The following is a 14,420-nucleotide window of genomic DNA, read 5'->3' on the forward strand; positions in this document are numbered from 1 at the left end:
AAAACTTTACTAATCGAACATACATGTAATAAATTATTACCATATATTCCAAATATGAAACCAATTTAAAATTATCTCAAAATCCAAATACTTTTTAATTAAGAAAATATGAACCTGTTATTGATGGACTATTAATTTGAAGTGGAATAAAATTATAAATTTGAAGAAAATTAAAAATAAAGAATAATTTATGCTAATAATTACTAATATATCTATATATATATATATATTAAAGTAGAAGATAGCTTATAACATATGTCAACTCACATGAAAAATTTTCACCCAAAAACTTTAATTAAATATTAAAATAATATTAAAAATTAGATATTTATGAATATAGTATATTACATTGTTATCTTATTGTTTTTAATACTTAAAAATATAAAAAATTACTTGATAAATTAAATTATTTTATTTATCAAATTATAAAATTAATAATGGTAAATATCATATCTCTAAAACAGCTTTTTAAAAATATAAAAACAGGTATCATACATCATATATCAAATATTAAAATTATTAATAATAATAATAATAATAATAATAATAATAATAATAATAATAAATATCCTATCTTATCTTCATTCAAATATTAGAGATTTTAGGTTAATTCATCTCAAAATAAATTTAAGTCTTATTTAATTCCATTTCATGTTTTCATTAATTAGTTAATTTTTATATTAATATTTGTTAAATAACTTTTCAAATCATAAATTTATGGTAGTTTATCTAATGATAAATTAAAGTTGTTTAGTTATCAAATTATAAAATTGATAATGATAAATTTCATATTTTATCTTATATTTAATATTTTAGTCTATAAATAGGAAGAAAGTTTCATTAATCAATTAATTATTTAATATATTATTTTTAATTACTACTTTATTTTCACTTGTTATATTTTGTTAATTTTCTTTTGATGGCTTTGATTGATTAATTAGATTCAAGGTCTAGGATTAGTAATGCTTTTAGAAACCGTGAGTGCTTTCGGTTATTGGTAAACATGTTATTAGTTGAGGATGACATTTCAATTAGAGTAGATGTCATCAAAATTGTTCAAATCAATTAGAGTAGATGTCACTAAAATTGTTCAAATTTCAAGCAATAAGATATAATGAAGTAAGATTGTATCAGTAATTTATTATTTTTATTATTTTTAGTAATATATATATATATATATATGACAACTTTAGTTGTGCTAATTTTTCTATTAGTTTAGCTCCAAAAAGATTGAAGATTATAATTTAAATTAAATGAATAAAATATAATTTATTCAGTATCTTTGCTATGAATGTTATTATTAATTCGCATCATTTATACTGATATAATTAATTTTCATTGGGTATATCATTAATAGTTTTAATATAAATAAACTGTGAATTTATTTTTTTAATTTGCTTTATTTATTCGATGGGGTTGCACAAGTTTGTTTATATTTAGTTTTTCATTGGGAAACAATGATCAATTCAGATTATTCTATAAATTAATTTAAATTATAAAATAAAATTGTACCATAATCCAAATTAGAGAAGAAAATAAATTCATGTAGGGAAATAAAATAATTTTTTTTAAAAAAATGGGAAAACGTTAATAAACACACACATATATTAATATATATAACAAAAATATTTTTAAATAAGTTTGTTTTCCCCTAAAAACATCTATTTTTTTTTATATTATTCAAAAACTAATGTGTTACTTATATGTTATAAATTTATTACCATTTACTTATATATTCTCAATATGAAATTAATTTAAAATTTACTTAAAATTAAATATTTTTAATTAAGAATTATAAAACAAAAACTGCTATTGACTGCCAAGTGAAAAAAACTTAGCATATCATTATTGCATTAATTAACTTTGAAGAAAATAAATTATTAGAGGGGTGTATTAGTCTACATTAAAATATTTGTAATTTAGTTATAAATTAATTACAAATTATTATAGGGATTGCATTTTTAAACCACAAAGATATTTATAATTTAGTCCTGAATTGATTATGGCTTATTGAAAAAAGTAAACCATAAATAATATGTAGTACAAGACCATTGAATTCATTTTTAATATATAATTTTTGTATGGTATTTTTTTTTTTACTAATTTACTAAGGATAAATATTTTTTTATCACTTCAACTTTATTTGACTCAAAATTATCTTTTAGCTTCAACAAAAAGCAATATTGTTTGATTATATTATATTATTTATTATGAATATAAATATCTAATCAGTAATTACCCACTTTGAGTGGAGAATCAATAAATAATATTTCAAAATTTAGAAAAAAAAAATTTATTTTAAAAAGTTTGAATAAGTGAAGTTTCAAACATTATTATCAAAATCATCTATGATAATTATGTCTTTGTGGTGAATATTATTATTAACTTCTTCTATTACGTCCATTTCTCCCGTGCATAACACGGGCATAACACTTGTTAAAATTAAATTAATATCATTAGAAATCATATCCAATAAAATTTAAATTAATATATGTTACTGAAATAATGCTATTTTTCACTTTCTACATATGGAATTAATCATGCCAAGCACAAGCAATGCTATTGTCTTGACCGTCACATAACGTGGAACAACAAGATGAACAATGGTAACCAAAAAACACTACAACAACAATCATCACCATCCTCTGAGATAATAATAATAATAATAGCATGCACCTCCTCCTCCTCTTTTGAGATAACGTCTCCCCCTCCTCTGAGATAGTTCTTTTCTGGTTGCTGGACCCCCCTGCCATGGCAAGTGGAGGTCAACCCCCACTTAGTACAAACAGGAGAAAGTCCTGGGCAGACGTTGCCGCAGGAGTTCAAAGAAAACCAGTGGATTCTCCACTGGTGGACGGCCCCGTCCTGAGTAAGATGAAGGCGAATATAACGGAGTTCCTTCGGATGGATAGTGATATTGTTAGTAGAGCGCACCAGCGTTTCCAGACGTCGCTCTATGGGAAGTTTTTCGAAAAATCGCCGCCATTCGAGCAAGTCAAACAAATCTCAAGTGCAAAGTGGGATGATATAGGTGCATTCCAACTTTCCGACCTCCCAAATGGGTATCTACTGATTCGATGTGAGAACCAGGAGATGATGCAGCGCTTGATGTTTGAAGGACCCTGGACGGTTAACGGGATTGTTCTACAACTGGTTCCTTGGCAGCCGTATTTTGAACCAGCATTCACTAAGCTCTCTACAGCGGCTATCTAGATTCAACTACACAACCTTCCCGTCGAGTTCTGGGAGGGGGAATCACTTGAGACCGTTTCTAGTTTATTTGGTAGATTGTTGAAAATTGATCATCTTACTTCTTCATTGTCTAGGTCCAGGTATGCTAGGATTTGTGCAGAAATAGATCTTGCTAAGCCTTTGAAACAAGGCTTTTGGATTGGAGACGATGAGCATCGTGTCTTTGTCGTCGTCATCTACGAGCGTCTCCCTACGTTTTGCTACAAGTGTGGGATAGTAGGCCATGGAACCAACAATTGCAGCCACCAAAGCTTGGGAAACTCGGAATCCACCTCTCTACCCCATTGCACTGATTTGAGGGGTTTGCAACGGCAGGAGGTCAGGGAGGGTTCTAAATCCCTAAGCGATGTTATGGAGACAGAGCTGGCACCCAGGCCGGAGATCCCTGCGGAAGAGATAGAGAGAACAGAAGAGCTTCATAAAATGGATTACGGGCCTTGAATGTTGGTGATGAGACGCCGGGGTCGCGGAGGAGGCCGTGGTGGCGCTGGTGGTTCCGGAGGTCAGGGATCACGTGCAGCGCATATGGTTTCACGTGACCTCAGCTCTCCCCATCCCAACGACTCGAATTCCAGACCCATTGTTGCATGCGAGACACGTGGCACTGTTTCCTGGCGTGGCAGAGGAGGCTTGTCTTCGGCAAGGGTTCGTGGCTCTAGGGTGGTAGACTCTAGAACGGTCTTTTTTTCAGAAAAAGAGTGCTCCACTCCCCCAGAATTGACCCCTGATCCTCCTGTTCTTTTGGAACCTGGTCCGGAGAGAAGCACGCCTCCTGAGGCTTGTCAGGGGTTGGTTCCCAAGGGGTCGAATGGCATTGGAACCATCGCCGAGACATAGGGGAACAGAGCTGTCTGACAAGTCTGCATTGCCTTTTACCCAAGTCTCAATCAAAGGCAAAGAAATAATGATCTCTGAGACTCTGGACTCTATTGGACCTCTCCCCATTCTCCGAACTTCAAAGCAAGCCTCCGATGAGCGTGAGGATGAGGGTACTCTGGGAGCTAACCATATGATAGTAGAGAGAGTTTCGTCGACTCTACAGCCCTCTTCGACTGAGTCCAGTGAGTCTAATCAAGTCATGAGCGACTCAGACGAGGAAGATGGAGATTCCACGGAGAGTGAGGACCCTATAGAACCAGAGGATTCGATGACTCTGGTCCAATACCAAAGCAACCACCGTAAGGAAGCTTTAACCCGCAAGATCTCTTCAGCTCAGCTGACTTTCCACAAGAAGGGGAGGGTGATTACTTAAAGGGAAGTCTCCTGATTCTTGTTAATTTCCTGTTTTCCTTATCTGTTTGCTAAATGTGCTTGTCTATTCTGGGTTTCTTAGTTTTCGGGTTCTCTTAAGTTTTTTCATGTTCATAGACTGCACTAAGATTATTTGCTGGAACCGTAGGGGTGTTTCAAGTCACGACACTTCATCTAGGGTTTTTCATCTCATGAAGAAGTTTAAGCCGGTTCTCATCTGTTTAGTTGAGACTCGGGCAAATGATGACATACTTCAGCGGTTTTGTTCTAAACTCTCGGCTGTCTGGAACTGGGCTGCTATTTTAGCTGAAGGGTTTTCAGGTGGTATTCTTACTATTTGGAACCAAAATATTGAGTATGTTACCCCACTGTTAAGGTCAAGGTATACTCTCCACATGGTGGTTACCTCTAAACAGTCTAAGAACTGGATTATTTTGATGGTTTATAATGCTAACTTTATTCAAGGTCAACGAATTTTATGGAAGGAGCTCACTGGTATGAATTCTCTTAACATTCCTTTGTTAATTATGGGGGATTTTAATGCGGTGATTTCTCAGGAGGAGCATAGAGGCGGTTCTCATTATTATTATAGGAATAAAGCTTCGGCCTTTGCATAATTCATTGCTGTAAATAACCTGGTGAATGTTAATTTAGAGTGGATTGGCAAGATGTTGGGCTCGACTTGATCGGTGTCTTGTCAATCTGGCTTGGTCTAATAATTTTGATTCCTGTGTTGTTAAACACCTTTCTAGATTTCTTTCTGACCATTCTCCTATGCTGATTTCTATTATGCCTCATGATTTTAGTAATAAGAAGACTTTTCATTTTGAGAATATGTGGTTAGAATATGTGGGATGTCCTGAGGTAGTTAAGAAAGCATGGAAGTTTACCCCTCATTCTAACCCAATGCATGCAGTTTCTCACCTTTTTTCTCGTACCAAACATCTGCTTTTAGATTGGAAGGCCAATGGTCTCCAGCCTATTGACGCAGCTATTAAGAAACTGGAAAACTTGATTATGGAAACAGAGATTAAGGATGGCCTTGGACCTGGTAATGATTTGTCCCCCTATTCTCTCACTATTCTTTATAATAATCTCTCTGCTATTCACAGACAGAACAACACAAAATGGGCTCAAAGGGCCAGACTCCAATGGGTTCAGAACGGTGATAATAATACATCTTTCTTCCAAAATGCAGTTCGATTTCGCAATCATTATAATGTAATTACTAATATTATGGATCCAAATGGAGAAGTGTTTTATGATCATGCAAATATTTCTAGGATTTTTAGTAATTTTTTCTCAGAGCTTTGGAAGGACCATTCTGGGATGCATTTTCAGCAGAGTTTTGATATGCTCCCGGATGAGCTTCCTCGTGTTTCTATTGGTGAAGCAGAAGATCTTCTTAAAGAGGTGTCTAAGAAAGAGGTATTTGAAGCTCTCCAAGCACTTCCTTCGTGTAGAGTCCAAGTCCGCATCGGTTTCAATGTGGAATTCTACCGTTTTTACTCGGGACCGAGATTGGGGATTCCATCTATCTTAAGTGTCGTATTTTTCTCTCACAATGTTATGCCTAAGAATTGTAGAACTCATATTGCATTGATTCCTAAGAACTTTAATCCCTAAGTGCCCGCGCTGACATCGCCCCATATCTCTGTGCAATGTCTGTTACAAAATTATCTCAAAAATTTTGGCTAATCGTCTGAAAGGTATTCTTCCTAATCTTATCGGGAAAGAACAATGTGGCTTTGTTCAAGGTCGTACTTCTTTCGATAATATTATTACCCTTCAAGAAGTGGCCCATTCTATTGACAACAACACAAACCTCCCTAGGATGTTGATTAAATTGGATATAGCTAAAGCATATGACACTTTGAGTTGGTCTGCAATTCTTGCTACGTTGACCAAAATGGGTTCCCTGGCAGATGGGTTGACTGGATTAAGACTTGTATTAGTAGTGTTTCCTATGCCCTCCTAATTAATAAATCCCCTACTGATTGGTTTTCAGCTAGTAGAGGTATACGTCAAGGAGATCCTCTCTCTCCCTATCTGTTTATTTTGGTTGCTCAAAATCTCACCACTATGCTCAATTATGCTCTTCAGATCAATATGATTCCTGGTTTCATGACTAGTCTTCACAACAATTTCAACCATTTGATGTATGCTGATGATATCATTCTAATTACAGAGGCTTCTAGGAAATTTGCTAGGAATATCAAAAAGTGTCTCAATTTTTATGGTTTCATCATTGGGCAAAGAGTTAATAATGCTAAGTCTGAAATCATTTTCCCTACCCGGTTTAACAAACATCTCTCTAACAGAATTGCTATGATTTTTGAGTACAAGGTTGGTTCTTTTCCATTTAAATACCTGGGGATTCTGATTTCTCCGAGAAGATTGGCATTCTCTTGTTTTACCTCTATGGTAGATAAGATTGAGAAGTCAATCTCTTTCTGGAAGAAATCCAGGCTATCCCCAGCTGGGAAGACCATTCTTATTAATTCCTCTATCATGACAGTCCCTTTGTATTACCTTTCGGTGTATCCTATGCCTAAGTTTGTTCTGGATCGTGTCTCCAAAGCTGCCAGGACCCTGTTTTGGGCCAAAGATAGCAATAGAAATGGCATCAGTTCGGTTAGTTGGGATGATATCACTCTTAATCGATCTGAGGAGGGGGGGGGTTGTCAATTAGGAACTTGGGTCTTTCTAAGACTTTTTTGATGGCCAAAAATGTTCTCAACAAACTTAATAATCATAATATTTGGTGGATCTCCATTATGGATAAAAAATATGGCAAATTTGACATTTGGAAAGGTAATATTCCTGCGAAATGTTCTTTGTTTTATAGAGGTATGGTTCACAATGCTTTGATCATTCGGCCTTTTCTTTGGATGAACTCTTTTAATCCGAATATGACATCTTTTTTAAATGATCCCTGGTATTTTGAGATTCCTATTACTCATAAACCAACTTTTTTAAATATGGATATTGATTATACTACTTTTCAGATCTCTGAATTATTAGTAGATATTCACTGGGATATTTATCGGATGCGTTTTATTTTTGGTTTACATATCAATGATAATATCCTTAGCCAAAGTTCCATTAGTTATAATCAAAGAAATCACTGGGTCTGGTTCCCCAATAGTAAAGGCACTAAATTATCAGCCAAGATCTACTATTTCTTCAATCACAGAAGGGTTCTTGGTAATCATTGGAATGGTTGTGGTAAGATTTGGAATCTCAAAGTAGCTCCCCAGTTAGGCATTTCATATGGTTGTTGATGCATAATGCTGTCAAAACCTCATATTATCTGTATAGCCTGAAGCTGGGTCCCTTAAATATGTGCCCTTTTTGCAAATTGTTCCCTGAGACGACAGAACACTTGTTCCTTAACTGTTCAAAGACCCAACTGATCTGGAATTTTACTTGCTATATTATCCGCAAGCCTATCAATTTAGGCCAGGTGCTTTCTTCGGGTATTTGGTTAGATCATGAAGTATCAGGTAATGAAAATTATATACAGTCGGTGCTTGCAGCTAATGTGTGGTTTATTTGGAAAGCCAGATGTAACAATATTTTCAAATCGGAAGAAGTTGATTATCACACAGCTTTCACTCGGGGACTACGGGCATGTCGTGGGAGTACCTTCGTGCTTCTAATCTTTGTTTGAAGAACAATTTTATTATGAACAATTACACATTTGCTGACAGTCCTATCTTGATGATTGCTTATGCCTTCAATGAAGAATTTTCTTTAGCAGGTCTTGGATTTATAGTAGCCGATTTCAACCCCAAAAATCATGTATTCGGCTCATCGTGGTTGTCCCGACTTTCTCGAACAAGATGCTACCGTCAAAGTTTCCGCTTTTGCCTTGCTGTTGTTCTTCAAAGGGGGTTGAATTTTCAAAGGTCAAGACAGTGATATCCTCTAGTGTTGAAATTGTGAAGGCATGTCGGCGTGAGGAGTCTTTTGCAGATTGGAGGCTAAAGCAGCAGATTCTACAAGTTCACGCCTTTTTAGTCGAGCCGGGAAAAATCCTCGTCATTCAATTCATTCCTTTAAAAGTCGGAACAGGGCTCCCCTATTCATTAGCTATTTATGGTCTAACACATCATGAAGTGACTTTGTTTCACAGTGGAAGAGATCTCCCTAAGTGGCTGATGAAGAACCTCAAGTGTTTTACTGATTGTTTATTTTCTTTAGTTAGTCTTTCCCTTGTCTTTATTATGATCTTGTAATTTGTTCTTTTGTTTTGTTGGTTTGTAATTAACTCAGGTAAACTCCGATATTAACAAAATAGCTCCCCGAGCTCTTTCCCTCATCATCACCATCAACCACTACCACAACAACAAACATCACCCTGTCATTGTCCCTTCTAATATCTCATAGATAAACTCATTAAACAGAGTTAGAGAATCTCTTGACTTCATGACTATGCATGAAGATTTTAGATTGTTATAGTGCATCTTCATGCAACTTTCAGATACTAGAGCATCTCTAATGGGGATGTCTGTAATACCCTGAACCTGTGATTAACTGTTGGAAAATATATTCAGGGTATTACTACAGTTGCAGTAAGAATTTTCTACAGAGTAATCTGGTTGAGAAACCCAAAGTGGAAAGAACAAGGACCGAAATGTAAAAGTTTTTAAAAGATTTCGGGTTAAAGAATAATAGAAAAAGGACTGATATAAAATATTTTTGGAAACCAAGGACTAAAAGGTAAGTTGAAGGGATCATTTGGAAATATTGTGTTATAATATAAGGACCATTGGGTAATTTGAAAGGACCTTTTGAGAATATTATTTTATAATTCAGGGACCATTTGTGAGTTTTTCAGGGACTGTTTTGTAAGAAGTTAAGTTTTGAGGGACTAAATGTAAATTTTGGCTGAAAACTTCATTGGGAGAAAAATCTAGACTCTTGGGTGTTCATCTTCTTCATCTCCTTCTCATTCTTTTCTGCTACAGTAACCCGAGATTTAAAAAAAAAAAAAAATGTTTAAATATTTCATTTTATCATGTTTAATTTCGTATAAGGTCGAAGTATACTTATATTTATTTTCCTACGATGTGCCATGATAACCGTATTGATACACCAGTTTTGTATAATTATACATATTTGTGAATAGTGAAAATACATGTATATGTGATTTAATTATTCAATTCATGTATTTATTTTTGATGGGTATATGCTTTGATTTGGAGTGATTTGCAAAACCATGTGAGCATATTAAAAATGTTTTATCGGCATTGTTAGTGGAATTGGTTTTCATTCCTGGTATAGGAATGGTATCGTGATCTGGGCTTTACTGGTATTATGCATGTATCGTACTGTGAATGTCCTGGATAAGGACCATGTGATATGATTTATACAGTTGTATTATTGCTGCATCTACATGTTGGTTTGGATGGTGACGGCGGGCTAAGGCCCGACTACTGCAGTAGTGGGTCCCCACGGGCCAGCCTTTAGAGGTGGCGTGGTGGACCTGAGTATTGATTTCTACGAGGGCCAGTTCAGGTGGGAGCGGAGAGCCCTGACTGGATATTCATCGGGTAGCCGGGGGTCACCGACCGGTGAACCGATGGGTCAACGTTAAGGACATGAGTTCCTTGACGGCTCGGAACCTAGCCGCAGCCACGGCGAAGGTTTAGAGAGTTTTCTAGACCATGTTATGCTGGGTGTGTGTTGGGTATTGCTTTATTTTGGATTTGAGATTTATGTTATTTTTGAATTGTGGTGAGGGCAGTCTCTCACAAAATTTGTGTTTTCTGAGAAAATCAAATTGATGTTGATTTATGTTGAATTTATGTTTCAAAAGTTATATAAAGATGTATTTTGCTAAAATTCTTGTAATTGGGAAAATTGGGAAAATTATCTGAGAAGTTAGTATTTATATATTTTATATACACTGTATTTTAGTATTTGAAATTATTAAGCCACTACCGACCAACTGAATGTGCTGTAGCTGCAGGAACAAAACCCTAGATTGCCTGATCGAGTATAGAGCTAGTCGTGGGTTGAGTCCAGGTCGCAGTGGGTCCCTCTTTCTTTCTTGTTACTGGTGTCATGATCTCTGTAGAGTTGTACCCAGCAAAATTTGAGTAATTATATTTGTTGTATTTATTTATTTGAACCTGTAGTCGGTGTAAAAAAAATTACAAATTGTGATTTGTAGGTCTGATTTTGTTTAAAACAGGGTGTCAGCTTCCAGTTAAAAGGTAATTTTAACTGATGGGTGCCACATTTACCTCGGTAGAAGGGGTGGGTGTGACAATGTCAACTACGCTCAATGAGTGCTGAAGAAAAAACATCCCCACTATGAGCGTTCATGAGTGACCATAGCAGTTTTTTTATTTTTTATTTTTATTTTTTATTTTTATTTTTTATTTTTAAATTCAAATAAACCATGACCCACAATTACCTTTTTAAACTTTTTAAGAGATGACATGAGATAAATTACCAAATGGCCACAAATCCCTATCATAATTACTGCTAATTATTTAATATTTTAATTAAAAATTAATTTAACATAAAATAATTTAATTAATTTAATTTAATAAATTATTTATTAAATATAAAAATATTTAATATTTTTTTAAAAGTACTTTTACTATTAAATTTAAATAAGAAATATCTTCTATTTCACACAATTAAATCGCAAATTATCTTGAGATAAAAATTATAATCACCACATTGCATGAAAAAGCACACATAAAAAAATAATATCTAAAAAGAGGTTAATAACCCCGACATCGGGTTACAATATCCCCGATGCAAGGGTGAAAAAATATTTTTCAAGAAAAAAAAAACTAAGGGTAGAGGTTAATAACCCCAATGCCAGGCATAGGGGTTATTGTTGTAACCCCGGCATCGCGTTACTTACCCCATATCTGGGTTACTATTTCCCATAAAAAAGGTATTATTTAATATTTTATTAATTATAATTTAATAATTTATTATTATTCATATATTTTTATTATTTTATATATTTATTTTGAAATATAATTTTTTAAATATATTATTTAATTATTTAATTAATTATATTTAAAATTTTATTAAATAAATATGTTTTAACAAAATACATAATGTAAATACTGAAAAAAAAATGAATGAAATGATTGTGGATCTTAGTTTATAATATAACTATTATGGGAGATAGTTCAATATGTAAGAGTTTAATGGGTTGATGAGGTGACATAAGCATCAAACTCTAGGATAATTTAATGATTTAAGTTGTCCTTATATTCTATTTTAAAGTTTTTTTTTATTCAATATTGCTAGAATTGGATTTGTTCACCGATTTATATGATGCACTATATTAGTTTTTAAATTTAATGCTATTATGCTCTTCAATTTGTGGTACTTGGATAGGATTTGAACATTCATTTAAATTAAAGAAAAAAAATGGCAATTAACTTATTGTAGGGGTGGTATAATATATATGAATCTCATTTTAAAAAATAATTCATAACTTATTCACGATATTTCATTTGCCAATGAGATTATGATAGGGGCGCAAGTGTATGTGCCGATTGCGTAATAAAGTGTGCGTGAGTGCAAAGTGTCGATCCACAGGGAAGAAAGTGAATACTAGTAATAAATCTAAATCCGAAAAATAGCCTAAATAGTGAAGTGTTTTGTGTGTGAACAAGAGCAAATGAAAACAAGAAAATATGAGAAATAACAGGAGAGAAATCAATGAAGAAAGTGATGTCCGGGCATAGCATTCCTCTAGGGTTATGAAGTACAGGACAATGGTTGTCTAAACATGCAATCATATTTGAACCGAAAGGTTTCCAAAAATATACAAAACTTTGATTTCTCAGGTGAAGTGTAACTGAATAGGTGCAGAGCTGATACAGACATCCACACAGTCGCATTAACACTCTATGAAATCTTATTGTAGACTAATGATAATTTCTTAAGTAGATAATCTCCGCCTGAAGAGAGATTATCCCTAGTATGAAAACACAACAGAAATGTGATTTCTCCTAAACTCCGCTCCACATGATTGCAAAGAAATAAGAATTTATCATCAATCCACTCAGAAGGATTGTGGGAGATAAAGTCTCCTAGATACCCTAACCAGAGGTGTACCCACTATCCTCTTGAATTATAGGAAGTCTATCCTAGGTGGGAATTTCTTCTTGTCACATAGCAATACAAGGTATAATAGCTAGGGCTTTCGCCTTGTTAGCAATCAAGCATTCATTCACACAATTAGACTCAAATAGATATGATTGCAAATAAGAAATCAATTAAAGCATCAAATATCCAACAACCAAAGTCAATAAAATAAACCCTAGAGTTCAATTATGCCCAAACATCTACAAATTATCCCTCCATTAATAAAGGGCAAGCATTTAAGATACAAAGAACAGAGGAAACCATGAGATCCATGAAAACACTCCTTTTCAATCCCTAGGATGAAGAGTCGCCGAAGAATCTTCCACGTACGCCGTCAAGATGAACTCAATAGCTACGATCTTCAACCCCCTTGAATGTAGGATCATATCCCTCTACAAATCGCTCCTAAAATGCTGGAGATTCGACACTTTTCTTCCTCAACCCCACCTCCAAGAATCACCCCCAAAAGAATAGAAATATAGAATAGAGAATGCCCAAGAAATCCTCATAAATTCTATTTATACCCAACTGATTACGGGCCGCTTACGGACATAAGGGATGGGCCATAAGGGAGTTGGAGAAGATTGTCGCGAGCCTTACGACTTTTATTTGTGTTGCTGTCCTACTTACGACTGTAACCTTTGGATCGTAAGCTTCACTACTCTGCTTGTTGCAATTGCCCTTACGGGCGTATGCTATGATCGTAAGCTCCTTTTGATGGTCCTTACGGGCATAAGCCTTGCCTGTAAGGTCCTCTGACTTGGCTTTGAATCCCTTTAAGGGTATAAGCATGCTTGGATGGTCTTCTGAAATTGACTTACGGCTATAAGGTTGACCATAAGCTAACCGTAAGGCACCCAGTTTGCCTTGTCCTTAATACAATGATGCCAAGAGAGGTCCAAACTCATCATTTTGGGTCTAGAATGCTTCCTTCGTCTCTCACTCATCTTTAAACATTGCCCTAAGCCTGTTTAATACAAAACACACTGTATTATCATCGAATTCAACAATATGATTCAAATACATACCAATTAAGTGTACAAATTGATATGAAATACATGAACATTGTACACTCATCAAATTATATATTTAATCCCAAACTTTTTCCACAGCTTTATACCTAAAGATAAAGGGGATGTTTAGTATGGGGTTTAATCTAGAATTTTTGAGAGTATAAGTAAAAAAAAATTGTAATTATTCTCATATTTGATATAAAATAGTGAAATTATTTATGGGATTATTTATTCCCAGGAATACATTAATATTTTCACAACTAGAGGTATTATATATTCCCATCGGGGTTGGGTATAATTCATTGCCATGGCATAGGAATAAACTTAAGTAAATAAATGACCAAAAACACCTCCAATTTCTATTTTTTTCCATCATATCTTGTTTGCTATATAACCCTAAATATGTTCTAGTTAGTAAGAAAGAAACATTATAGGGCTTGTTTGATTTTTTTTTTTAATGTTTTCAGAATAATTTTGTAAAACTGTTTTTTAGAACAAGTTTTGGAAACAAAAAAACAAAAGAACCTATTTGAATGAAAGTGTTTTGAAAACAAATCTAAAAACAAAAAACTCATTTGGAAAAGTTTTTAAAAACATATTTTAAAAACAAAAAATACAAAACTGGTTTCATTCAATTGTTTTATGTAATTGATATTATTGCATGGTTTGCAGTAAATTAATAACCATATTACTTTAAATAGATAATATAATAATATATTTTGTAAAAATTAGCCAAAAATGAATACGAATATAATTCAATATGACATTAAA

The sequence above is a fragment of the Dioscorea cayenensis genome, chromosome 5 (assembly GCF_009730915.1).
Source record: "Dioscorea cayenensis subsp. rotundata cultivar TDr96_F1 chromosome 5, TDr96_F1_v2_PseudoChromosome.rev07_lg8_w22 25.fasta, whole genome shotgun sequence".
Classification (NCBI taxonomy): Eukaryota; Viridiplantae; Streptophyta; class Magnoliopsida; order Dioscoreales; family Dioscoreaceae; genus Dioscorea; species Dioscorea cayenensis.